This window comes from Pelophylax lessonae, assembly GCF_965119305.1.
Source record: "Pelophylax lessonae genome assembly, chromosome: 3".
In the NCBI taxonomy this organism is placed as follows: domain Eukaryota; kingdom Metazoa; phylum Chordata; class Amphibia; order Anura; family Ranidae; genus Pelophylax; species Pelophylax lessonae.
Genome location: NC_138770.1, coordinates 138734652 through 138762571, shown reverse-complemented (window position 1 = coordinate 138762571; position 27920 = coordinate 138734652).

The window sequence follows — 27920 nt, the reverse complement described above, 5'->3', positions numbered from 1 at the left end:
TCTCAGGCAAGCATATTTACAGTTTGAGGTCCACCCTTCGTCCCGTAAGTTTCTAACCATCAACACTCACAAGGGACTGTATGAATACAATCGGATGGTGTTTGGTGTAGCCTCCGCCCCAGCCATTTGGCAACGCAAAATGGATGAGATTTTGGCAGACATTCCTTTCACACAGTGCCTGTTAGATGACATGCTCATCACGGGCCTGACGGACCAGGAACACAAGCGTAACGTGGAGCTTGTGTTGGCCAGACTCCAAGAGCAGGGTCTAAAAGTGAACTTAGCGAAATGCCAATTCATGGTACCTAAATTGGAGTTTTGTGGCCACCTTGTGGATGCAGAGGGTATACACACCACGGAAGCCAAAGTTGATGCTTTAGTAAAAGCTCCAGCCCCAACCAACGTCCAACAGCTGCGATCATACCTGGGCTTGCTGAACTATTACCACAAATTCCTGCCGGATCTAGCACACACTTTGTTTCCGTTGAACAAGCTTTTGGAGAAACACTCCAGATGGAACTGGTCGGCTGCATGCCAACGTGCTTTTGAAGTTTCTAAGCGAAAGCTGTTGGCGTCACGCATGCTCGTGCACTATTACCTCCAAAGGCCTCTCACCTTGGCTTGTGATGCCTCACCCTATGGTCTAGGGGCTGTACTATCTCACGTTTTACCAGATGGGTCAGAGAAACCAGTGGCATTCGCCTCCAGGTCCTTGACAAAAGCAGAAAGCAATTACTCTCACATTGACAAGGAGGCTCTGGCGCTCATATGGGCAATTAAGAAGTTTCATCTTTACCTGTATGGTAGGGAATTCACCATACTGACTGATCATAAACCACTCCTTCAGATCTTTAGCCCTGACAAAGGCATCTCCCAGACGACTGCGGCCCGTCTTCAACGCTATGCCCTATTCTTGGGAGCATATAGCTACAAAATCCAGTATCGCAGCCATGATGCCAATGCTAATGCGGACGCCATGTCCCGGCTGACAAGGACATTAACAGACTCTTCTCCACCTGTCAAGAGTTGTCGTTACACCAGCCTGTCCTTTCTGTCTTCCGGGGAAGTAGCAGCCCATACAGCCAAGGATACCTTCCTTCAGACAATACTCTCCTGGGTACGGTACGGTTGGCCTGCAACTGTCACACAGGATTATGAACCTTACTTCCGTAGGCGTCTGGAATTAACTGTGGCTGGCAACTGTGTTTTATGGGGAGACCGAGTGATCGTTCCACAGACCCTCCGGAGACACATTCTGGACTTGCTACATACTGGTCATCCCAGGGGCACACATATGAAACAAAAGGCCCGAGGCTATGTGTGGTGGCCGAACCTCGACTACGATATCACGACATATGTGAATGCGTGTGCTGGATGTGCACAAACTGCAAGAGACCCTCCTCGAGGGTGTGTCCAGCCCTGGACTTGGCCCACGGTCCCCTGGTTTCGCCTACACTTGGACTTTGCAGGCCCGATCAGAGGACACACCTTTTTGATCATTATTGATGCCCATTCAAAGTGGCCTGAGGTCATTCCTGTTACCCAGCCAACGACTAAGGCGACAATTTCCATACTGTTACATCTCGCTGCTACGTTTGGATACCCCAGAGAAATTGTCACAGACAACGGTGCACAATTCACAAGCCAGGAGTTTCAGAGTTTCCTGACTGCCCACAACATCAAACACAAGTTGACCGCACCTTACCACCCGGCTACAAATGGTCAAGCAGAAAGGGTTGTACAGACCTTCAAACGCTATTTCAAAGCTACTGTGGCTACAAGTAAACAACAGTCCCTGTCACCCCAGCAGCTGGACTCCTTCCTTTCTGCTTACAGAAACACACCACATGCAACCACTGGGAAAACTCCAGCTGAACTTCTTTTGGGTCGGCAGCCATGGACTGTTTTGGACATGCTCCGCCCTCAAACGGTCCAGGAACATTTACGGCAGTCCCAAGACAAGAGGGTCGAACACGACGAGATTCCCCGGTTTACAGCCCAGCAAAAGGTATGGGCTCGATCTTATGGCGCTTCCAACACTCGTTGGCTTCCTGCTATAGTCGCAGAGACTTTGGGACCCAAAATGTATCGGGTCTGCCTGGAAGATGGTTCCATTTGCAGAAGGCATGTGGACCAATTGCATCCTCGTTCTCAGCTGCCCGAATCCCTGACATCGGCTGCACCTCCAGTGTCTCAAGGATCTGCTCCTACCGGATCAGGAGGCATTGAGACTGATGCTTGGGGAGACTCTGAACTTTTGAACTCAGCTCCAACAGAGCCCTCCAGCCCTGGTCCAGAGGTCTGCTCACCCTCTGAGCTAGGGGATCCCCTCTTGGCCCTGCCGGTGTCCATTCCGGCCAGCCCTGCTTCCTCCAGCCCCGAGGCCCTGGGTGCCCATCCTCAACGACACTGTCGCCCTCCTGACCGGTTTCAAATGCAAGAGCAGTTACGAGACTTTCGACGGGCCCACCGAAAGTGATCTGCTGCCATGTTCTCCCCGTAGCGTCCCTGGAAGTTGTTCTCACATCTGGACGCGGAAGAAGCCATGTAAATCTCCTGAGTTTGAGGACTGCATAGGACAATTATTAGTTACTGTTTTATGCCTGTTCTCGTTTTGTTGTGTTTTTTTTTTTTTTTTGTTTTTTTAGGGATGGATGTAAGGTGTTATAGCTGAAGGGTTTCACATGTACTGTCACTTTAAGGCTGGCTCCACCCAGGAGTGATGACAAGGGTCAAGGGGCAGAGTGGCCATCTTGGAGACACATGTAGAGATGTATTGATATACAGAGCTGTCCTGTAATGCATGCTGGAGTGTACAGAGAGTTCTGAATAAACAACTGTTGTTCCAGACCAGAGTCCTGTGTCTCTCACAACACGGAGAATATAACAGAAATGCTAAATGAAATTGATGTCCTTTTTTTCCCACAAACAGAGCTTTCTTATGGTGGTATTTGATCACCTGTGCGATTTTTGATCATGCGCTATAAACAAAAAAAGAGCGACAATTTTGCAAAAATAACAATATTTTTCACTTTTTTTATATGAAATCCCCCCCCCCAAAAAATATGTAAAAATCTAAATTTTTTAAAATTTTAGGCCAATTTGTTTTCTGCTACATATGTTTGGTAAAAAATTTTGATTGGTTTGCGCAAAAGTTATTGCGTTTACTAACTAAGGAAAAGATTTTTGTCATTTTTATTGTTTTTTTTTTTTACGAGTAATGGCGGCGATCTGCAATTTCTTTTGTGGGACTGCAACATTGCGGCGGACAGATCGGACCCTTGACTGACATTTTTGACACTTTTGGGGGTAACAGAGACATTACTACAGTAATCAGTGCTATATATATGCACTGTTACTGTAAAAATGACACTGGCAGGGAAGGGGTTAACTTTATTGGAGAAGGACATCGGGTCCGCCGGTCACACGCGCGGGGATAAGAGTGAGCGAGCGGGGGCGGGAGCGCGCCTCCAGCGGCGAGCGCTCACCCCCTATTGGCTCTCAGGCGAGTGACATACCCATACGTCACTTTGCCTGCACGGGGCTGACCGCCGCAGTATATTTACTTGCGGCGGTCGGCAAGCAGTTAAAGGACTTTTGTGGACCTATTACCAAGCGATTTGTGTCACTGACAGTCTGTCTCTGCTCCGCACAGCAACCTCTCCCTACACTGACAAAAGACAGAATATAGACCAAACAATAGTACACCTATACCAGTCCGTCGATTTGTGGTGCCTCAAGTCAGGTATGGGATTTTAAGGGCAGGAGTAAAAAAGATAAGAGGTAGTAGTGCAATTTATAGGTAAAATTTATTTACATGTATAGGTTATATACAAAAATTCGAGTGAACTAATGGGTAAAGTCCCATTGTGCTGGTGAAGAGGAAGTAATAAAGTGTGTATTGCACGTGATAATAAGTGACTTGAACATAAATAGTAGATGGTCCTGCTCTGCTGTTCCTCATATCAAAGGATCGGGGTAGATGCAGAGAAAGGGCCTGATCGGTAATCCGACATGTTTCGGCCTGTTGCGGCCTTTATCAAGGATATGTTTACCGATTATATTTTTTGTCCACTTCCTGAAGTATTGCCTCCCCAGAGTTTCTCCGGGAGCTGCAGGAACAATGTTCTTGGGCCACGTTTTTCTGGTTTACTCGAATTTTTGTCTATAACCTATACATGTAAATAAATTTTACCTATAAATTGCACTACTACCTCTTATCTATTTTACTCCTGACCTTAAAATCCCATACCTGACTTGAGGCACCACAAATCGACAAACTATACTCTTGGGATGGTGGCAGAAACTGCTACTTTATTTCCAATGTAAGATCCAAAAACCTACTTTTCACCTATACCAGTCCTTTAAAGGACTTTTGTGGACCTATTACTGAGCGATTTATGTCACTGACAGTCTGTCCCTGCTCCCCACATCAACCTCTCCCTACACTGACAAAAGATAGAATATAGACCAAACAATAGTACACCTATACCAGTCCTTTAAAGGACTTTTGTGGACCTATTACTGAGCGATTTGTGTCACTGACAGTCTGTCCCTGCTCCCCACATCAACCTCTCCCTACACTGACAAAAGAATCTATACCAGTCCTTAAAAGGACTTTTGTGGACCTATTACCTAGCGATTTGTGTCACTGACTGTCTGTCCCTGCTTCACACAGCAAACCTCTCCCTACACTGACAAAAGGCAGAATGTAAAATGGCAGCCAGATCAGGTCTATTTATAAGGTAAGGGGTATGTCCATGTGCTGAAATGTCTCGATTGGCTGTCCTTTACCACTTGATGGATGTGTCATGGGTCAAAGTTCTTCACAATGTAAAATAATATGGTGGCCGCGAACATCGCCATATGTTCGCATGATCGGCGGACAGAGAACGAGCAAAGCTTGCCACGAACCGACCGCCTTGCAAACCGCAAGGTCATCTCTATCAGAGACTGCAGACATGATACAAGAGATCCCTAAAGCCTCACCAGTGCCCATCAAATGCAGCCTAACCCGTGCCCACCAAATTTAGCCTTATCAGTGCCCACCAAATGCAGCCTAATCAGTGCCCACCAAATGCAGCCTAATCAGTGCCCACCAAATGAACAGAGATGTATAGTAACTAAGTAGAACTACTTCACTACTGTACTTAAGTACCGAAAGGTGGTATCTGTACTTTCCTAGAGTAGAATTTTTTTTCTCCTACTTCCACTTTTACTTCACTACATTTTTTCAATGATTTCAATACTTCTACTCCGATATTTTTTTTTTGTGCTGCATAGTTACTCGTTACTATTATAAAAATTACCACTGCCAGAACAATAGATGGCAAGTTTCATGAAGCTCAAAACATGTGTATTATCAGAGCATACGGAAATAAAAGCTACTGTATGTATAAATAAAAGCTGCATTTGAAATAATAAACAACAATATGATGTTCAAACTTTTGACTTCTTTCTTTAATAACTACATAACACAGTACTTGTACTTTTACTTTCAGTACTTGAGTAGCAATTTTTTTTTTCAAAACTACTGGTACTTTTACTTTCAGTACTTGAGTAGCAAAATTTTTAAAAAAACTACTTGCAATACTTAAGTACAAAAAATGTTGAATACTTTAGTACTTCTACTCAAGTCACTTTTTGATCGAGCACTTCCACTTCTACTCAAGTCACTTTTTGATCGAGCACTTGTACTTTTACACAAGTATGGGTTTTGAGTACTTTATACAACTCTGCAAATGCAGCCTAATTAGCACCAACCAAATGAAGCCTAATCAGTTAAAATAGATAAAATATTAGAGTACCTGCGCTGCTTATCTACTAAATAATTATTATATGTGTAAAAACCAAATTAATCATTAATATTGTGCTCAAAGTGCTAGTGCCTAAACTATATCAAATAAAACAATAATACATGAATTTTACAAATTGTGCATAAATAATTTGCTTATGTGACAACCTGTATAATAAATAAGTGAATAAATCAATAAATATATATATATATAAAATATTAAATAAATGATCTTCCACAACAAATGTGCCCACCAAATGAAGCCTACCAGTGCCTGGATCACACACATCAGCAATCCCCTTGTCAGGGAGCTTAGATTTGAATTGCCCGGACTGCCACTGTAAGAAAGTTTCGCCTCCTAGACTGCCTCCTATGATACACATCACACTGATTAAATTTCACAGCATTGGATCAGTGTTTTGTTTATCACAGGACCTGGTCTAGGAGGCGGGACTTTCTTACATTTCAGACTCAAGCCTTGTGTGTGTCGCACACAAGGAGAGGAGGAGGGAGAAGAGGACTTTGACGCCCCTCCCCTCTGTCTCAGCTCACGGCGCATCGGCTTTGCTGTGCACCCGCCCAGGATCGGTCCTGTGCCCCGCTGCAGCCGCCCACAGCCCAAAGTGCCCCCAGATCGGCCCCTGATCAGAGGGCATCAGCAAGTGTGTAACATCATGAGCCACTGGCCTCACCCTACGTGAGTTTCATTTGTACACCGGCCATTCAGAGGAATAAATGGAATGAATTGTAACAGTTTACCTACAAGCTGATGAGGTGGTCCTCCTGTTCCATTGCCTTAGTAGTTTTATGTCCCTTATTTATCTTGTGATTAACTCCTGCCTGTAATGGTCAGAGTGATGGGTCTGGAAGATAATTAGCATTGATCATTCGAAAAGAATCAGCTGATAAAACAACATTTATCTATCATCTGTCCCTGTGGCCTCTTAAGCTGGCTACAGAAGTGCAATGAATGTTGACTGATCTGGCAGCCCAGGTGTCTACAACACAATTAAACATCCCTGACCCTTTTGGGAGTAAAATAATAATCACACAGGTTTAGAAAAATTATCTGATCATTATTGTTCTAAAAAAATAGGGAAATGCTAGTAGTGTCTTTTCTTGCTCCTAATTAAAGCTTGTCTAATCCCCCCAAATGTAATATATTGCAGGTTACCAATCCCTAAATGTAGTGTCTGAATCCGTTTTTGTTTTTTAGGGGTTTTTTTTTTCCAATTGTTTCAATGCAGTAATCTGGCCAGTAAGACACTTCCTGTCTAACCCTAGGTTCACACCTTTGCGTCTTGTAGTGCGTTTTGCAGTTTGCAAAAACACACTACAGTCTATTTAACATGGGTCTTCTATGGTACACATTCACATCTATGCGTTTTGCAGCTGATGCATTTTTGGAAAGGGTTGGGGACTTTTTTTCCACGCTTTGCATGTAATAGGCAGCAATGGAAGTGCACCAGAAACACAAGTATTGTGTTTGTGATGCAGTTTTTGATGTGTTTTGCATTTTTTATTTTTCCCTTTTAAACACTGTATATAGCTGGTTGCTAAGTAGTGAGCCCAGAAGCTGGCTGCCGCGTTGTTAATAACCAACGAGTCATCAGCTGTCAGTGGAGTTCCCCACTAACAGCTTAATGTAAAAAAAAGTTGCCGGCAAAAAAAAAAAAAAAATGGTATGGGATTCCCCCTAGGTCCATACCAGGCCCTTTGAGTCTGGTATGGATTTAAAGGGGACATCCCCACTACAATTTTTTTTAAAAAAAATGGCGTGGGGTCCCCTTCAAAATCCATACCAGACCCTTACCCGAGGATGCAGCCTGGCAGGTTAGGGAAGGGAGGGGAACCCCTCCCCCCCCTCTCCTGAATCATACTAGGCCACATGCCCTCAACTTGACATCACCTGGATACCTCGCCCATTGTGACGTCATGTGACATCACAAGGGATGGACTCTCTGGGTGAAAACACCAGGATGGCCACGCCCCATGGTTATATAAGAAATGGCAGACAGCAGGAGTCGACACAATGAAGGCAGACATCGATGGAGGAAGACCGTGTTTGTTACTTTTAGCGGCAGCAGCGGACTATGAGGAAGACCACATCACCGGAGCGAAGAGGGAGAAGAAAAACCGGAGGAAGAAAATATACTGGAGGGAGAAGAAAAACCGGAGAAAGAAAATATACTGGAGGGAGAAGAAACACCGGAAGGAGAAGAAACCACTGGAGAGAGAGGAAGCACTGAAGAGAGAAGAGGATGAAGAAACACTGGAGGAAAAAGACACGATTTAATAAAGGACTTGTCAAAAACTGTCTCTTGTGTTCTGTAACAGTAAACTTCTTTTTTTTGGTGAATGGGTAGGGGTACAATGTACCCCATACTCATTCACATGGGGGCGGTATCTGGGGGTCCCCTTGTTAAAGGGGGCTTCCAGATTCCGATGAGCCCCCTGCCCACAGATCCCCACAACCACCGCCCAGGGTTGTTGGGAAAAGGCCCTTGTCCCAATCAACATGGGGACAAGGTGCTTTGGGGCAGGCGAGCAGAGCCCCCCTGCCCCAAACCATCCCCCCATGTTGAGGGCATATGGCCTGGTATGGTTCAGGAGGGGGGGGTGCTCGCTCGTCCCCTCCCTTTTCGGACCTGCCAGGCTGCATGCTCAGATAACAGTCTGGTATGGATTTTGGGGGGCACCCCACGCTATTTAAAAAAATAAAAATTTGGTGAAGGGATGTCCCCTTTAAATCCATGCCACACCCGAAGGGCCTGGTATGTACCTGGGGGGGGCGGGGGACCCCATCCGTTTTTTTTTTTTTCACAATTTGTTTTTGCTGGCAACTTTTTCTTTTTTTTTTACATTCAGCTGTCAGTGGGGAACCCAGCTGACAGCTGATGACTTATTGGTTGTTAAGAATGTGGCGGTCGGCTTCCTGACCCGCTCCTTAGCAACCAACTATATGCAGTGTGATTTAAAGAGGAAAAAAAAACCGTAAAACACAAAATGTATGAAAACTGCTTCCAAAGTGTATAAAAAAAAAGTGAGAGTTTAAAAATGCAAAATGCACTGCAAAACCTGCCTGAAAAACGCATCAAACGCAGCCTCATAGATTTGAACCTAGGCTAAGGGTGTCTTCACTCTGGAAAGAGGAATAACCAAGACACCTTTGGACAGCAGCAGTGTCAATCTGGGAAGAGAGTAGTGTTAGATGCACTAGCAGATTTAGATGGACTTGACTAACAAATTAAAGCCAAACTGCAGCTAATACTTTTTACCCAGTTACAAAAACTTTTTTTTCCATTTTGGGATGAAGGTTTTACATAAATAAATGAGAGCTGAGCATTATAAACACCCCTGTCCCTAGTAAATGGTTTGTCTCAACCTCAGACTTAATGAAGTTGTGAAGGCAGAAGGTTCTTTTTATCTCAATGCATCCTATAATGGCAGCTCCATGTCTGAATGGACACACAGGTGCAGCTTGGCTCGCTTGCTGTGGGAGTACTCAACAGGAGGGAGGGTCCACGAGAGCTGAAGAGGGATCTGAGAAGAGGAGGATCTGGGCTGCTCTGTGCAAATCCAACTGCACATAGGAGGTAAGTATATTATGTTTGTTATTTAAAAAAAAAAAACAAGCCTTTAAGCAGGCTATAGATTATGCGATTTTCTTTTCTGCAACCATGGTTTGCGGGAAAGAAAATTGCTTGAATTCCCCATCAACATAGTCAGTGTTGATGAGGGAATCCCTCCTACAGAGCTATTGTGTTCTCCCAGGGGGTAAGAATAATACATGTTCTGTATTTTAAAAAGTCACAATCATTAGGATACATAAACCGCCTTACAAGTTAAAAAAAAAAAAAAAAAAAAAAACTTAATAAAATCAGGTAGAATAGTAAAACTGAATGCAGAAATCTTACATCATGTTGGGAATTTTTAACATTTGAATGCTAGAAATAAGAAAAGAGACAAGTTTAGACACCAGAGTAAATAAGAGGACGATGGGCTAGGCCACAATCCACATTTGTCACTGTAATGATATCCTGTACTGGAAAGACAAAAAGCTGTAGCAAGCGGCCATGTTGTTCAGTCATTAGAGGTCAGCCATGACAGTCTTGCAGAACAGTTACACATTGCAGCAGTAATATTACCCCCTCCCTCCTCCTTTAACTCATGGAATGCATAGGTTTTACACTTCAAAAGAGCCATTATCTCAACTCAGAGACATCAGAAATCAGCACTTAGGCCTGTGCAGAGCTGTAAACCATTAATTAAGTTGTAGCACCCTCCTAGGTAGGTGCCAGATAAAAGCATTGTTTGCTTCATCTGCTTATCAGGGGAGCCTGATCAGTAGTTTTGTCTGTTACATGTGTCCATGTGTCCATGTGTGATTCACTTGGTCTGAGGGAGTTTCCCCACTGTATCTGATAGGGGAGACTGTTGGATAGTGGAGGAAACCCAGCCAGTGACACACAGGCTTTTGTGACTGTCCCAGTGGGAGGGCACAACAGTGGTGCATCCTGGGATAGGTCATAAAAGCCAGGGGCACATGTGACAGGGCATCTTTGGGTGGGAAGCCAGGTCCCAGGAGGAGAGTGACGGCTGTCTCTCCTTCTGTCAGCAAGGAAGGTGGTCACAGGCAGTCGGTCTAGTGGACCAAATATGTGATGCTGAGCAAGGAGGTCCAGGATACTGACAAGTGGAGTTGAAGGCAGAGCAACCCGGGGAAAAACAGTGTCCGTGAGTACCGGGAAGCTTGCCAGGGGTCTGCCCAGGAAGGGGACCACTCCAGTGGAGAGTCAGTGGACAAGGGGCTAGCATGAACAGGAAGTGAGAAAGGGGGTGCCAAGACAAGACCCTGAAGAGAAATTCAGTCAGGAGCATATCTTCTACTTCACTTCAGTGGCAAGGTGAAGCAGTGGCCTTGCCACACTCATTACAGTTAGTGTCCTCAGAAATTGTGCATAATTCAAGTTTGAGTATCCCACTTATCCCTTCTCCCATCCAAGTTCTAAAATAAAACACAAAAACCAAATCCCTTGGACTGTTCATTGTCTGAGCCAAACCTTAAAGTGATACATTTTACAGACTGTTGCTATGGGTAACCCAGGGGAATCCACACTCATTAGCTCCCCAAGGGGCAGTGCTACAGAGTTCGGGCAGGATGTTTGTTTCTGCTGTCTGGGTCTATCGTAAAACTATGACCAAATCCACTAAGAATACCCAGAACTAATGGGGATCGTAAAAGGCAATCAGTGAGTTCTGCCCAATTCAAAACTTAACGAACACACAAACGATTCATAAACTCAGACAGGAACATGACATTAATAATAGTATATCTTTTGATTAGAAATGTCATACTGAATGAATTAAGGTCATACATGACCACACTAGCACATATAGAAAGGAAGATAGCTGTCAGATATTCCCTGGGTGACACGTTTATCTGAGCTACCATGTGTTTAGTATCCCTGGATGTGAAATTCAATGTTGAACAATAATCTATCGGTTTCAAGAATTCAACCAGTACATATTGGAAGATATGAATAGTGGTATAAAACTGTCTATAAAGGGAGGAACCTGATATTGTCATAAACTCAGGACAGCCCATGGACACTCCATTTTATTGGTCAGGGGCATCTGTCAACATCCCTTTGATCCCAGAGAAAAAGGGAGATTCCTAACCAGTTGAGAGTTCTAATTTACCAGCAAAGCAGGAACATCTGTCAAGTTTAAGAACTGATAACACCTGACTCATCGCCTGAACTCTGATAGCACCCAGGACATTGACTGTAAGTATTGTTCCTCCACAATTCTACCTTATTTTTCTATTGCTGAATTATGTCTCTGTTTCTTTGAAACACCTTTTTTTTCTGTGATAACGCCCTGGAGGATGGTGAAACGCATTGACGCAATTTCCGGCCCTATGCTTGCCGCGACGTCACTTCCGGTAGCGGTGGAACGCACGCCAGGACCAAGCACAGCCCTGAGCGCACCGCGATCTGAATGACCTGCAATATCGGCTAAAGATGAACAGAGGCTGCTTTTATCTTACCAAATGTGAGTGGAATTATTTTATTTTTGATCAATAAACGGCATTATCAGTATTACACTATTGTGAGCCTTTCCTTCCCCATATGGTCTATTTATCCTGCTGATCTACACGTTGGGAGCATACCATATTCCACATCAGCCTTTAAAGGGTATTCCCCGGTTCCTTACTGGACTATGCCTGAGTGACCCTTACACTATATTGTCTAGGGGTCCAATCCATCCGGTAAGTGGAACATCCTATGGGAGTGGATCTTCACAATATCACGTTACATTGCTGGCATGTTTTTGCACAGATTTCTCAGCACTTAAGCACTTTTTGGACTTTCTTTCACTGGCTACTTGCTGAAGCATTTTTTGGGGATTTTATAATTATATTTTATGTGGAACTTTTCACGATACATTTATTACTGTCAACCATTTTTATATTTATGGTATTATTTATATGATTGAAATACTGCACAGGTTGCACTGTACACTTTATCAAGTTATTATTTCGCATGTACTTTTACAATTGATTGATTATATATATATATATATATATATATATATATATTTATTATTTTCACTATCAGTCACAACCTTTTTGCGCTGGTTTATCTGCACTGTCACTTTTCAAAAATCACTTGGATTTTTTGCACAGCAGCATTTTGAGTTGTTCACTTGACCATAGCGCAGCATTAATTCTTTATATCTCACTATCCTAAAATCATAATTGGTATTGGTAGAATTACGAGCTTCCTCCTGCTCGGACCAAATGGAGGTGGTGGCATTTAAAGGGATAATTATTTAATTAGCCCAGTGACAATCACTCTCAGCCTGCTGGCACCTTGATTGTGGTCCAGCGAGCTGGAAAATCTTTGTGCAGGGTGCATCAGAGAGTGGCTTTGTTATGTATCTAACAGCAGGGTGTGAGATTGGCTGGTCCTTTGTCACAAGTTAATGAGGAGGGCAGTGATCTAATTCCCGCGTCCGTCACAGTCACACCTTTGCAGCTCTGAACCAATCCAGGCATGATACAAGAGGTGGTCAAAGACTGCAGACATGACACGAGTTGGTCAGAGACAGCAGACATGATACAGGAGATGGCCTGAGACTGCAGACATTACACAAGGGATGGTCAAAGACTGCAGACAGTATCCAAGAGATAGTCCGAGACTGCAGACTTAATACAAGAAAATTCAGAGAATGCAGACATGATTCAAGAGATGGTCAGAAACAGTAGACATGCTGCAGGAGACTGTCAAAGACTGTGACTGGGCTATATAAGTTGTTGGAGGCTGGAGACATCTTCAGGAAACAGTCATTGACTGAAGACCTGTTACACAAGACTCCTAGGATTCACTGTTATAACAGGGCAATAAGGAAACATAGATTACTGCAGGGCCACACAAAAAGTGCTAAAGGGCCGTAGGTTGGGCAGCAGGGCTTGAAGGCCCCCTTCAGACTGCTTTGCCTTGTTGTATTGCATTGTGTATGAAGCCAGCCTTATCCAAGAACATGTTCTGTGTGCGTTTCTCACACCACGTTCAAAAGACACTTCAGTTGCGATCAGCAGTAGGTGTAAGTGAAAAAGAGGAGTTCCAGCCACCCGTAAAACAAATCTTTTTGTAGCTGCTGACTTTTAAAAAACAGCCACTCGCCTGTCCTGCAATCCAGCGGTGCACTCATCCCAGCTGTCTTCATCCTCTGTCCTCCCTGGGCGGCGCCGGCATCTTCACTATGGGCACCTGGCTGTGACAGCTTGCGGCTTCACAGCCGGTTGCCCACTGCACATGTGCAAGTCGCGCTGGGCATTGTAAACGGTGAATGCAGCTTTCTGGGGCTTGTCAGTGTCCCAGAAGACTGCAGGGGAGGGAGGAAGGAGAACTTCAGCTGCCGAATGCCACAGCACTTGGAATGGAAGTGGGAGGCAGGTACCTGTCAAAATTGGATACATGCGCCGCCCCACAATCCTCAAAAGTGCCAATTGTGCAAGAGATCCTTAAAGCGGAACTTCCCCTTTTTGGTGGCGTTCCGCTATAACACCCAAAACGCAGGTTGCTAACACAGTGCTTTTTCCAGCACCGGATAACATGGTACAGAAGTACCATGTGATCAGGTTGCAGTGTGTTTCCAAAAGTAGGGCATGCACTACTTTTGGTGCAGTGTCAAAATGAATGGTCTCAAATTGCACCGCACTGAACGGCATGTGAATTGCACAAGAATGTGCAGCATGTTCCTAATGTGAACCGGCCCTTATGGAGCATTTTCTGACTAGAAGATGCCCTCATGTTTACATATGATTTTAGTTTATAGCACTATAGCACATTAGTGAGTGTGATAGATTAGATGTTAATTATAAAGATGGCATTATGTGGAAACCTGGCTTCACATTCTGAGTTTAGCTTGACTGCTAATGTACAGTATGTGCTACGCTCACTTTCCTCCACTTAACTGAACCACTATTTCTATATCCTTTTAATATGCAGCTAAATCAATAGTTCTACATTAAAACGGTTGTAGTCATAATGTTTTCTATACAAGTGTAAGTCTTTTAAAAGTATTTTTAACCTTTAGCTGAGAAAGGGCAAACCAGGTGATATGGATTTGTCCTAATATGTTGCTAAAGAAACCTCTATTATATATTATTTTCCATAGTATAGTACATACAAATTGTGTACGGTTTATTGTCTACCATTTCTTGTGCAGGAGATAAGTTCAAGGATTCAACTAGTTACTAATGCTTTCAACAATTAGGCACAATATGAAAATAAAACCAGTTTTGTAAAAATGTGCCTTTACCACACAAAAAAAATCCAGAGAGAGAGCTGAGTTGAGCTGAAGGGATCCAGTGTGCCGAGAACCAGCGGAGAGTGAGAGGGGACCAGTCCCAGGAAAGCCTACACAGGTCGTGAGTACTGAGGATTGCCCCTGGGGGTCTGCCTGAAGAGTTAGAGGAGACCACTCTGGAGGAGATTCTGGGATCCAGTGTCAGCTAGCTGTAAAGGGGGTACCTAGGTTGAGGACCCTGAAGTAGCAGAGGGGGTACATAGTCAGTGGACCCTGAAGAGCTTAAAGTGTAAAGGGGGCGCCTGCGGTTTGGGCCCTGAATTGTACAGAGTACCAGTTGAGAGTTGCAGCTATACAGTAATTCACAGCAAGCTACCTCCAGCCAGTGCCAGGCTGGAGAGAGTGGTCAGAGGCTTTGCATTGCAGCAGTGTCAGTAGTTCTATGCTCCACAGTCCTGAGTCTTCTGGATCTAGGGTCGAGGATTCAGCACTTTTGTCAAGTTATAGTGTGTTCTAGTGAGCGCTGGCTAGCGTCGGCTGGCGTCAAGTCAGCGTTAACATACATTTTCTGGATAAAGTCCCAAACTGTATCTAGTTCAGCCTAAAGGAGTATCCCACTCATTCCATTCTCCCATCCCCTTTATCTACAATAAAACCATAAAACAAAGATGCCGGAGTTGTCAATGTCTCTGTTCTCACACCCAGGGTCGCAGCTCACATGGGCTGGAGAGGTAACCGGTAACAATGGCAGACCCACATCAGGCCCAATGCCTAGAAAACACTTTTTTGTTTTTGCCCCTATTTTTCATGAGCTAAACTCAAAGATCTAAAACCTTTTCTATGTACACAATAGGCCTATTTCTCTCAAATATTGTTCACAAATCTGTCTAAATCTGTGTTAGTGAGCACTTCTCCTTTGCCGAGATAATCCATCCACCTAACAGGAGTGCCATATCAAGATGCTGATTAGACAGCATGAAAATTGCACAGGTGTGCCTTAGGCTGGCCACAATAAAAGGCAACACTAAAGTGTGGGTTGAACTGGATGGACTGATGTCTTTATTCAACCTCAACTACTATGTACAGTAACTATGTAAAATGTGCAGTTTTATCAAACAACACAATGCCACAGATGTCACAAGTTTTGAGTGAGCGTGCAATTGGCATACTGACTGCAGGAATGTCCACCATAGCTGTTGCCCGTGAATTGAATGTTCATTTCACTACCATAAGCCATCTCCAAAGGCGTTTCGGAGAGAGTTTGGCAGTACATCCAACCAGCCTCATATCCGCAGACCATGTGTAACCACACCAGCCCAGGACCTCCACATCCAGCATCTTCACCTCCAAGATCCTCTGAGACCAGCCACCCGGACAGCTGCTGCAACAATCGGTTTGCATAACCAAAGTATTTTTGCACAAACTATCATAACCCATCTCAGGGAAGCTCATCTGCAAGCTTGTTGTCCTCATCGGGGCCTTGACCTGACTGCAGTTCGTCGTTGTAACCGACTTGAGTGAACAAATGCTCACATTCGATGGCGTGTGGCACTTTGGAGAGGTGTTCTCTTCACAGACGAATCCCAGTTTTCTTAGATCTTTGAGTTCAGCTCATAAAAAATGGGGGCAAAACAAGTATTGCATTTATAATTTTGTTCCAGTAATCCATGTCCTTAGTCTGCTTGTCTTCAGCAAATGTTTTTCAGGCTTTCTTGTGCATAATTTTTAGAAGAGTCTTCCTTCTGGGACGACAGCCATGCAGACCAATTGGATGCAGTGTGGGGTGTATGGTCTGAGCACTGACAGGCTGACCCCCCCCCCCCCCCACCCCTTCAACCTCTGCAGCAATGCTGTCAGCACTCATTTGTCTATTTCCCAAAGACAACCTCTGGATAGGATGCTGAGTATGTGCACTCAACTTCTTTGGTCGACCATTGCGAGGCCTGATCTGAGTGGAACCTGTCCTGTTAAACCGCTGAATGGTCTTGGCCACTGTGCTACAGCTCAGTTTCAGGGTCCTGGCAATCTTCTTATAGCCTAGGGCATCTTTATGTAGAGCAACAATTCTTTTTTTCAGATCCTCAGAGAGTTCTTTGCCATGAGGTGCCATGTTGAACTTCCAGTGACCAGTATGAGAGAGTGAGAGTGATAAAACCAAATTTAACACACATGTTCCCCATTCACACTTGAGACCTTATAACACTAACGAGTCACATGACACCAGAGAGGGAAAATGGCTAATTGGGGCCAATTTGCACATTTCATTTAGGGGTGTACTCACTTTTGTTGCCTGCGGTTTAGACATTAATGGTGTGTTGAGTTATTTTGAGGGTACGGCAAATTTACACCGTTATACAAGCTGTACACTCACTACTTTCATTGTAGCAAAGTGTAATTTCTTCAGTGTTGTCACATAAAAAAATATAATACAATTTTTACAAAAATGTTAGGGGTGTACTCACTTTTGTGAGATACTGTACACTATTTAGGTATGCAAATAATAATAGAGTTATTGTCAAATTAAAGTGACACTAAAACAATATCCTCATTCAGGCCTGGTTTACACTAGTGTGATATCTGATGTAACTTAAGCTGCACAGATTGACAATGGAAATCACAATATTCTTTATGGTGTCTGTTCACATCAATGCAATAAGAGGACCCCAGATCTCGCCCCCTCCATATAATCTTTTATGGTTCAGGAGGGAAAGTGCACACTAATTTTCTCCCCTTTCTGGCTTGCATTCTCAGAAAGGGGTCTGGTATGGATTTTAGGGGTGACCTCACACCATTTGTTTTTTATGTTTGTTTTTTGGTGTGGGGTCCCCTTAAAATCCATACCAGACCCTGTTTTTTTTGTGAGGGGACCCCCACACTTTCTTTGTTTGTTTTAAATGATGGATCCTTTTTTTATGTTCTGCTGTCAGCTGAGAATTCTCAGATGAAAGCAGGGATAGGTCACTAGTAGTTAGGACTCCAGGAGATGGGAGCTTAACAACTAGGGATGATCGAACGGTTCGGGTCGACCATCGGTTTGACCCGAACTTTGGGTGTTCGAAATTCAGCCGAATTCCGAACTTTTTGCGGTAGAAGTTCGGAATTCGGTCACCAGAACCACCCACAATGCAATGGGACAGGAAGTGGGCTTTAAAAGCCTGTGATTGGCCCAGAAATGGCAGTAAAAGCCAATGAGGGGGCAGGAGTCTGCTAGGGACGTGATTGGAGTGACTACGGGGACCAATTCAATAATTGGCTCTCTATCAAAAACGACAATGTTTAAGAACTTTTTTTTTGCCTGATTCATAGTCTCTGGGGCATTGCCCAGAACCCTAAGCACTTTTTATGGGCATTTATTTGGTTTTATGGCTTTAAAATGGTGTTTTTTGATTCCCGAAGTTCGAGTCCCATTGATTTCAATGGGGTTTGGGAATCCGAACCGAACTTTCGGGAAATTCAGGTGTTCTGGTCGAACCAAAATTTTCAAAAGTTCGATCATCCCTATTAACAACCAGCATCTGTAAATTGAGCAGTCTCCTTCCCCTACAAAAAAAATGCAGTGGCATGAAAAATACATACAAAAAGGAATAAAAATGCATCAAAACGCACCAATGTCATACTAAAAGATCAAGCTTACAATTAGATCAAGTCGCAGCTGCACTAGTGTTAACATAGCAAAACCAAAAACAATCCATACACATGCATCACTTAATGGCCCTGTAATACATTTTTTCATGAAATAGTTTATTACTATGTTTTTCTGCCTCCTTAACGTCCTCCTTGAGCTCCCAAACGTTTTCTTTTCCCCTCACTTTTGTCTGCTTGAAAGCATTGCATGTTAGTTATGGTCATGTGCCTTGCTCTGCACACTACAAACCTAATAGTCAATAGTCCACCCCAGGAGCAAGCAAGCTAGGCTCTGGAGTTGATTTACCAAAACCGGAGAGTAGTGTTGAGCGAACACGGACTGTATTATTCGTGTTCGTACCGAATAATTGGATTTTTGTTACCCGACCACGGACCCGAAAACTTTACTGTATGTTCGGGTTTAAAATCCGTGTTCGGTCATTTTATTTCCGGGTTTGTATGTAATGGCGCGCTTTTAATGGCGGGCTTTCAACAGCCAATCAACAAGCGTTTAACTGGTGTGCCTTAAGCCATCCCAGCCATGCCTACTAATGTATTAGTAGCTGTGATTGGCCATCTGAAGCATGTGACCATGTTTTTATAAGTTCGAGAGCCCAAGCAAATCGCGTCATTCTGCTGTAGATTAGGGAGAGAGCACACATCATACATGCTGGCTGCTGATTAGGGACAGACAGTGAAAAATTGTATTGTGTCCGAAAAGAATGCAGGGTCAGGTCGGAGTGCAGGCAGGGCGAGTTATTAGGGCATTTTAGGGCGAGGCTGGAGAATAGGCAGGGTCAGTGTTCTACATCGATTTTGCTGTGTGGGGGGTTGGTAGTGCAGTGCCAGTGAACGATCTTATCGACAATATTAGGGCGAGGCTGGAGAATAGGCAGGGTCAGTGTTCTACATCAATTTTGCTGTGTGTGGGGTGGTGCAGTGAACACAATCTTTTTGCCCGCTGAGGAGGAGGGAGAAAAAAATCTATTTTTATCAGTCAGTTGTGTGCAGCGTTTTTGCTTCAGTGCTGACTGTGATAAGACACTGCTGTGTTCACATGTGCTATTATTGACTGATTTTAAATTTTATACACTTTTTTTCTATTCCACTATTCAATATACACCCTTTTGGGTTAAAAAAATTAAATTGTGGCATAGTCTGTACTAATCTATTTAAAAATTACGAACTTAAAGGGGAATTTTCTTTTTTTTCCCCTTCATAGCCTGCAGCAGAGCTGACTGACATAAGACACTGCTGTGTTCACATGTGCTAGTGATTTTCAATATTATACACTTTTTTCTATTCCACTATTCAATATACACCCTTTTGGGTTAAAAAAAATAAATTGTGGCATAGTCTGTACTAATCTATTTAAAAATTACGAACTTAAAGGGGAATTTTCTTTTTTTTTCCCTTCATAGCCTGCAGCAGAGCTGACTGACATAAGACACTGCTGTGTTCACATGTGCTAGTGATTTTCAATATTATACACTTTTTTCTATTCCACTATTCAATATACACCCTTTTGGGTTAAAAAAAATAAATTGTGGCATAGTCTGTACTAATCTATTTAAAAATTACGAACTTAAAGGGGAATTTTCTTTTTTTTCCCCTTCATAGCCTGCAGCAGAGCTGACTGACATAAGACACTGCTGTGTTCACATGTGCTAGTGATTTTCAATATTATACACTTTTTTCTATTCCACTATTCAATATACACCCTTTTGGGTTATAAAAAAATTAAATTGTGGCATAGTCTGTATCGGTACGTGTGAGATACACCTTTCCAATTTTTGGGGCTCGTCTTACACTGCCGAGGATTGCAGGGTGCTTCAGTTTGCCTCCTGCCTGTTCTGAACTCCTCCTACTCCTCATCCTGCCTTTAGGGTCCAAAAAATAGTAATCAGGGCCTAGTCTGGGTCTGTACGTGTGAGATAGATACACCTTTTGATATCATATTTTCTATTCCGCTATTCAATCTACACCCTTGGGGTAAAAATAATTAAATTGCGGGATAGTCTGTATCGGTACATGTGAGATACACCTTTCCAATTTTTGGGGCTCATCTTACACTGCCGAGGATTGCAGGGTGCTTCAGTTTGCCTCCTGCCTGTTCTGAACTCCTCCTACTCCTCATCCTGCCTTTAGGGTCCAAAAAATAGTAATCAGGGCCTAGTCTGGGTCTGTACGTGTGAGATAGATACACCTTTTGATATCATATTTTCTATTCCGCTATTCAATCTACACCCTTGGGGTAAAAAGAATTAAATTGCGGGATAGTCTGTATCGGTACGTGTGAGATACACCTTTCCAATTTTTGGGGCTCATCTTACACCGCCGAGGATTGCAGGGTGCTTCAGTTTGCCTCCTGCCTGTTCCGAACTCCTCCTACTCCTCATCCTGCCTTTAGGGTACAAAAAATAGTAATCAGGGCCTAGTCTGGGTCTGTACGTGTGAGATAGATACACCTTTTAATATCATAATTTCTATTCCGCTATTCAATCTACACCCTTGGGGTAAAAAGAATTAAATTGCGGCATAGTCTGTATCGGTACGTGTGAGATACACCTTTCCAATTTTTGGGGCGCATCTTATACCGCCGAGGATTGCAGGGTGCTTCAGTTTGCCTCCTGCCTGTTCCGAACTCCTCCTACTCCTCATCCTGCCTTTAGGGTACAAAAAATAGTAATCAGGGCCTAGTCTGGGTCTGTACGTGTGAGATAGATACACCTTTTGATATCATATTTTCTATTCCGCTATTCAATCTACACCCTTGGGGTAAAAATAATTAAATTGCGGGATAGTCTGTATCGGTACATGTGAGATACACCTTTCCAATTTTTGGGGCTCATCTTACACTGCCGAGGATTGCAGGGTGCTTCAGTTTGCCTCCTGCCTGTTCTGAACTCCTCCTACATCTCATCCTGCCTTTAGGGTCCAAAAAATAGTAATCAGGGCCTAGTCTGGGTCTGTACGTGTGAGATAGATACACCTTTTGATATCATATTTTCTATTCCGCTATTCAATCTACACCCTTGGAGTAAAAAGAATTAAATTGCGGCATAGTCTGTATCGGTACGTGTGAGATACACCTTTCCAATTTTTGGGGCGCATCTTATACCGCCGAGGATTGCAGGGTGCTTCAGTTTGCCTCCTGCCTGTTCTGAACTCCTCCTACTCCTCATCCTGCCTTTAGGGTCCAAAAAATAGTAATCAGGGCCTAGTCTGGGTCTGTACGTGTGAGATAGATACACCTTTTGATATCATATTTTCTATTCCGCTATTCAATCTACACCCTTGGGGTAAAAATAATTAAATTGCGGCATAGTCTGTATCGGTAAGTGTGAGATACACCTTTCCAATTTTTGGGGCGCATCTTACACCGCCGAGGATTGCAGGGTGCTTCAGTTTGCCTCCTGCCTGTTCCGAACTCCTCTTACTCCTCATCCTGCCTTTAGGGTACAAAAAATAGTAATCAGGGCCTAGTCTGGTTCTGTATGTGTGAGATAGATATACCTTTTAATATCATATTTTCTATTCCGCTATTCAATCTACACCCTTGGGGTAAAAAGAATTAAATTGCGGGATAGTCTGTATCGGTACGTGTGAGATACACCTTTCCAATTTTTGGGGCTCATCTTACACCGCCGAGGATTGCAGGGTGCTTCAGTTTGCCTCCTGCCTGTTCCGAACTCCTCCTACTCCTCATCCTGCCTTTAGGGTACAAAAAATAGTAATCAGGGCCTAGTCTGGGTCTGTACGTGTGAGATAGATACACCTTTTAATATCATATTTTCTATTCCGCTATTCAATCTACACCCTTGGGGTAAAAATAATTAAATTGCGGCATAGTCTGTATCGGTAAGTGTGAGATACCATTTTCCAATTTTTGGGGCGCATCTTACACCGCCGAGGATTGCAGGGTGCTTCAGTTTGCCTCCTGCCTGTTCCGAACTCCTCCTACTCCTCATCCTGCCTTTAGGGTACAAAAAATAGTAATCAGGGCCTAGTCTGGGTCTGTACGTGTGAGATAGATACACCTTTTTGATATCATATTTTCTATTCCGCTATTCAATCTACACCCTTTGGGGTAAAAATAATTAAATTGCGGCATAGTCTGTATCGGTATGTGTGAGATACACCTTCCAATCTTTTGGGGCGCATCTTCCACCGCCGAGGATTGCAGGGTGCTTCAGTTTGCCTCCTGTTCCGAACTCCTCCTACTCCTCATCCTCACCCTGCCTTTAGGGTACAAAAAATTGTAATCGCGGCCTAGTCTATGTTTGTACGTGTGAGATACACCGTTTTATAATTTTTTTTCTATTCCGCTATTCAATATACACGCTTTTTTAGTGTAAAAAAATGTAATTACGGCATAGTCTGTATCGGTACATGTGAGATACACCTTTTTAAATTTATATATATAGTAGGTAAAAAGGCGCTGGTAATCTTTTGCCGGATGTAAATACTATAATATCATGTATTTAGTAAATATTTTAAAATGGTTTGACAAAATATATAAACAAATTGTATACAAATATACATGCTTATATAAAGTGCAAAAATGTGCTTAATAAATAACAAGGTGCTTATTAGTACTAAAATCACAAGTGCTAATTTTAACTAGTGCATAAATTATATATTTTATAATTATTTTACTCTTTGAGTATCCTGCTCCTACGTTACTCGAGATGGACCATATAGTCCGCACATATAAAGATAGGGAAAATAGCCTCCGATAGTGAAATATTGTTTATTCAGTTTAAAACATGATTAGCAATGGTGTTCATTGCTAAACCCGGAAACAGGAACGTAGGCATTCGAGACAGTGGCTGGGACGCACGCCGACCGCCGTAAACAGAACAGGGACAGGGAAAGGAGATACAGGAGGGTGCTGCAGATCCCCTGAGGATATCTTCCCAATACCCGTGAGATTTGTACTGCCGAATTGCCCGGTGCCAGGAGGGCACAACAAATAGTAAGAGGCAAATTGTTATCCTATAGTGTGTGTTTTAAACTGAATAAACAATATTTCACTATCGGAGGCTATTTTCCCTCTCTTTATATGTGCGGACTATATGGTCAATCTCGAGTAACGTAGGAGCAGGATACTCAAAGAGTCGAGGAGAGGTCTGATCCACCCAGTTAAAGGGATCACATGCGTTGGGGGTCTTTGTGACCTGTGGAAAGTTGGTAAGAGGCCACGTGTGACACACCCCAGCACTCGGAGCACTTTTGAAAAATAAAAAATCAAAGATCATAAAAGCACAATCTGGTTGCACGAATTGCCCAGAATTTTTAGAGACTTTTTTCACATGTTTTTGAGCACTATTACTATATTGTATGTGATTTAATTTATTGGTGGATACACCAGCAAGCACATTTTATAATATATAAAAATTTTTTTTGCAAAAATCACTAATAAGCACCTTGATATTTATTAAGCACATTTTTGCACTTTATATAAGCACGTATATTTGTATACAATTTGTTTATATATTTTGTCATACCATTTTAAAATATTTACTAAATACGTGATATTATAGTATTTACATCCGGCAAAAGATTACCAGCGCCTTTTTACCTACTATATATACTTATTTATTGTTTTAAACAATTAAAGGGGCAGCAGGTTTTAATATCTTTTGAAAGGGCTAGGCGCCTTCGCCAATTTTCTGCTGACCTTTTTAAATTTGTGTGGTGCATCTCCTTCCACCGCCGAGGATTGCAGGGCGCTTCAGTTTGCCTCCTGTTTCGAACTCCTCCTACTCCTCATCCTCATCCTCCCTTTTGGGTACAAAAAATTGTAATCGGGGCCTAGTCTGTGTTTGTACGTGTGAGATGCACCATTTTATTTCCTTTTTTCTATTCCGCTATTCAATATATACCCTTTTGGGGTGAAAAAAAATTTAATTTGCATCATACTTTGCATATTTGACTGTGAGATACACCGTTGTATTTGTATACTGTTTTTCTATTCCGCTATTTAATAAACACCCTTTTGGGGTAAAAAAAATTAAATTGCGGCATAGTTTGCATATTTGACTGTGAGATACACCCGTGCGATACTGTTGTTGTTTTGTTCTGCTATTCAATAAACACCTTTCTAGGGCAAGATGATAAATTACAGAAATATGAGGAGACCGTCAAATAGGGGCCGTGGCCTGGGTCGTGGTGCTGCTGGTAGAGCTCCTGTTGCAAGGAGAAGCAACGTTGTCGATCTGTGCCAGCTACACGCACAAGTGAAACACCTTCCTCAAGTGTGAGTAGGCGACAGCACCTGCAGCAGTATTTGGTAGGGCATCATGCGCCTCTAGAAGTGTTGAGGCCAGAAGAAGTACAGGCGATAGTAGATTGGGTTGCTGACAGTGCCTCCAGTTCCTTCACATTGTCTCCCACCCAGTCTACTGCAGAAAGGTCAGAGTTGGCACCTGCAGCCGATGTCCAACCGTCTTTCACCTCACCCCCTTGCAAATCAGGCAAGCAGTCTGAGCCCCAAGTCATGCAGCAGTCTCTTCTTCTTTTTGATGACTCTGTCAGCAGGGTTTCCCAGGGCCATCCACCTAGCCCTGCCCCAGAAGTGGAAGAGATTGAGTGCAGCGATGCCCAACCACTTATTTCTCAAGATGAGTACATGGAAGGACCATCGCAGCACATCTCCGATGATGACGAAACGCAGGTGCCAACTGCTGCGGCACTCAGAATTGTGGAGACCGACAAGGAGGGCAGGGGTGAAGACTGGGTGGAAGATGATGTGGAGGACGATGAGGTCCTCGACCCCACATGGAATGAACGTCATGCAGGTGACCTGAGTAGTTTGGAGGAAGAGGCAGTGGTCGCACAGAGCCACCAGCACAGCAAAAGAGGGAGCAGGGTGCAGAAGCGGAGCGGCCGTGCCCTACTGCCCAACGCAGCAAGGGACCGAGCGCACCAAAGCCAGCTCAAAGGAGTTCTCTAGCGTGGAAGTTCTTCAGAAAATGTGCTGATGACAGGACACGAGTGGTTTGCACTCTGTGCAATCAGAGCCTGAAGCGAGGCATAAACCTTCTCAACCTGAGCACAACCTGCATGATCAGGCATCTAAGTGCAAAGCACGAGCTGCAGTGGAGTAGACACCTTCAAAACCAAGAAAGGTCTCTGGCTCCTCCTGCTTCCTCTTCTGCTGCAGTCTCGGCCTCTCCATCCACCTCTCTATTGATACCGGAACCTGCGACCCCGCAAACAGACGATCTGTCAGCAACACCACCACCTGGGTCACCAACCATCTCCACAATGTAAGCGTTCAGCTTTCCATCTACCAAACACTTCAGAGGAAGAGGAAGTACCCCCCTACCCACCCACGATCCCTGGCCCTGAATGTCAGCATTTCAAAATTCTTGGCCTTTGAAATGCTGTCATTCCGTCTGGTGGAGACGCACAGTTTTAAAAGCCTTATGTTGGTGGCTGTCCCACAGTACGTCGTGCCCAGCCGCCACTACTTTTCCAGGCAAGCCATCCCTTCCCTGCACAACCAAGTGGGGGGAAAAAATCAGGTGTGCACTGCGCAACGCCATCTGTGCCAAGGTCCACCTAACTACCGATACGTGGACCAGTCAGGGGCGTTATATCTCCCTAACGGCACACTGGGTAAATGCAGGGCGGATGGGCCTGAGGCGGATAGCAATTTAGCGCATGTCCTTCCACCACCGAGGATTGCAGGGCGCTTCAGTTTGCCTCCTGTTCCTAACTCCTCCTACTCCGCTTCCTCATCCTCTACCGCCTCCTCATCCGGTCAGCGTAACACCTTCACCACCAACTTCAGCACAGCCAGGGGTAAACAACAGTAGGCAGTTTTAAAACTTGCCTGTTTGGGGGAAAAACCACACACCGCGCAGGAGTTGTGGAGGAGCATGGAACAGCAGACAAATGAGTGGTTGCTGCCAGCGAGCCTCAAGCCCGGCCTGGTGGTGTGCGATAACGGGCGAAATATCATAGCAGCTCTGGGCCTAGCCGGTTTGACGCACATCCCTTGCCTGGAGCATGTGCTGAATTTGGTGGTGCAGAGGTTCCTTAAAAATTACCCCGATATGTCAGAGCTGCTGCAGAAAGTGCAGGCCGTCTGTGCGCACTTTCAGCGTTCTCACCCTGCTGCTGCTCGCCTGTCAGCGCTGAAGCGTAACTTCGGCCTTCCCGCTCACTGCCTCATATGTGACGTGCCCACAAGGTGGAACTCCACCTTGCACATGCTGGAAAGACTGTGCGAGCAGCAGCAGGCCATAGTGGAGTTTCAGCTGCAGAACGCATGCGTGAGTCGCTCTGCGGAACAGCACCACTTCACCACCAATAACTGGGCCTCCATGCGAGACCTGTGTGCCTTGTTGCGCTGTTTTGAGTACTCCACCAACATGGCCAGTGCCGATGACGCCGTTGTCAGCTTAACTATCCCACTTCTATGCCTCCTTCAAAAAACGATTCGGGCGATGATGGAAGAGGATGTGGCACAGGATGAGGAGGAGGAGGATGAAGAGGTAACATTTCCAAGGCTTTCAGGGCAGTCATTCACAAGTGGCTCCAAGGGTGGGTTCCTGCACCAACAAACGCCAGGGACACAATTGTCCAGCAGGGGCACAGTTCTGGAGGATGAGGAGGATGAGGAGCAGGAGATGGAGGAGGAGATGGAAGCATGTTCACAGCAGGGTGGCACCCAGGCCAGCTCATGGCCATCACTGGTGCATGGCTGGGGGGATACAGAGGACACAGACGATACACCTCCATCAGAGGACAGCCTTTCGTTGCCTCTGGGCAGCCTGGCACACATGAGCGATTACATGTTGCAGTGTCTCCACAACGACCGCCGAGTTGCCCACATTCTAACTTGTGCTGATTACTGTGTGGCCACGCTGCTGGATCCCCGTTACAAGGACAACGTACCGTCCTTAATTCACTCACTGGAGCGCGATCGCAAGATGCGCGAGTACAAGCGCACGCTGGTAGACGCGATGCTGCTGGCATTCCCACCTGACAGCGGGGCAACAGTGGAAGCACAAGGCCAAGGCAGAGGAGGAGGAGGAGGAAGAGGTCGCCAACGCAACCAGGGCACCGCCAGCACCTCAGAAGGCAGGGTTAGCATGGCCGAAATGTGGAAAAGCTTTGTCAGCACGCCACAACAAACAGCAGCACCAGCAGCTCATATGGAACGTCTTAGCAGGAGGCAGCATTTCACCAACATGGTGGAGCAGTATGTGTGCACACGCCTACATGTAGTGAATGACGGGTCTGCCCCCTTCAACTTCTGGGTCTCCAAATTGGGCACATGGCCTGAGCTTGCCCTTTACGCCTTGGAGGTGCTGGCGTACCCTGCAGCCAGTGTATTATCTGAACGTGTATTTACGTTGTATGAACGTGGGGGCGTTATCACAGACAAGCTTAGCCGCCTGTCCAGAGACAATGTGGACAAGCTCACGTTCATTAAAATGAACCAGGCATGGATCCCACAGGACTTTTCCGTACCTTGTGCAGAATAGAGATGGATACCGACCTTACCCAGCCATTGTTCTATTTTTGATCTTTCTCACTCTTTTGGGGTGTACCCTCATTTAAAATGACTGAAAAAAAGCAGTGTTGGCTACCTTGTCCTCCTCCACCGCCGCTTCCACCTACACCGCCCATAGGTGTGCGCAGCCTATTGCATTAGGGTGTGCAC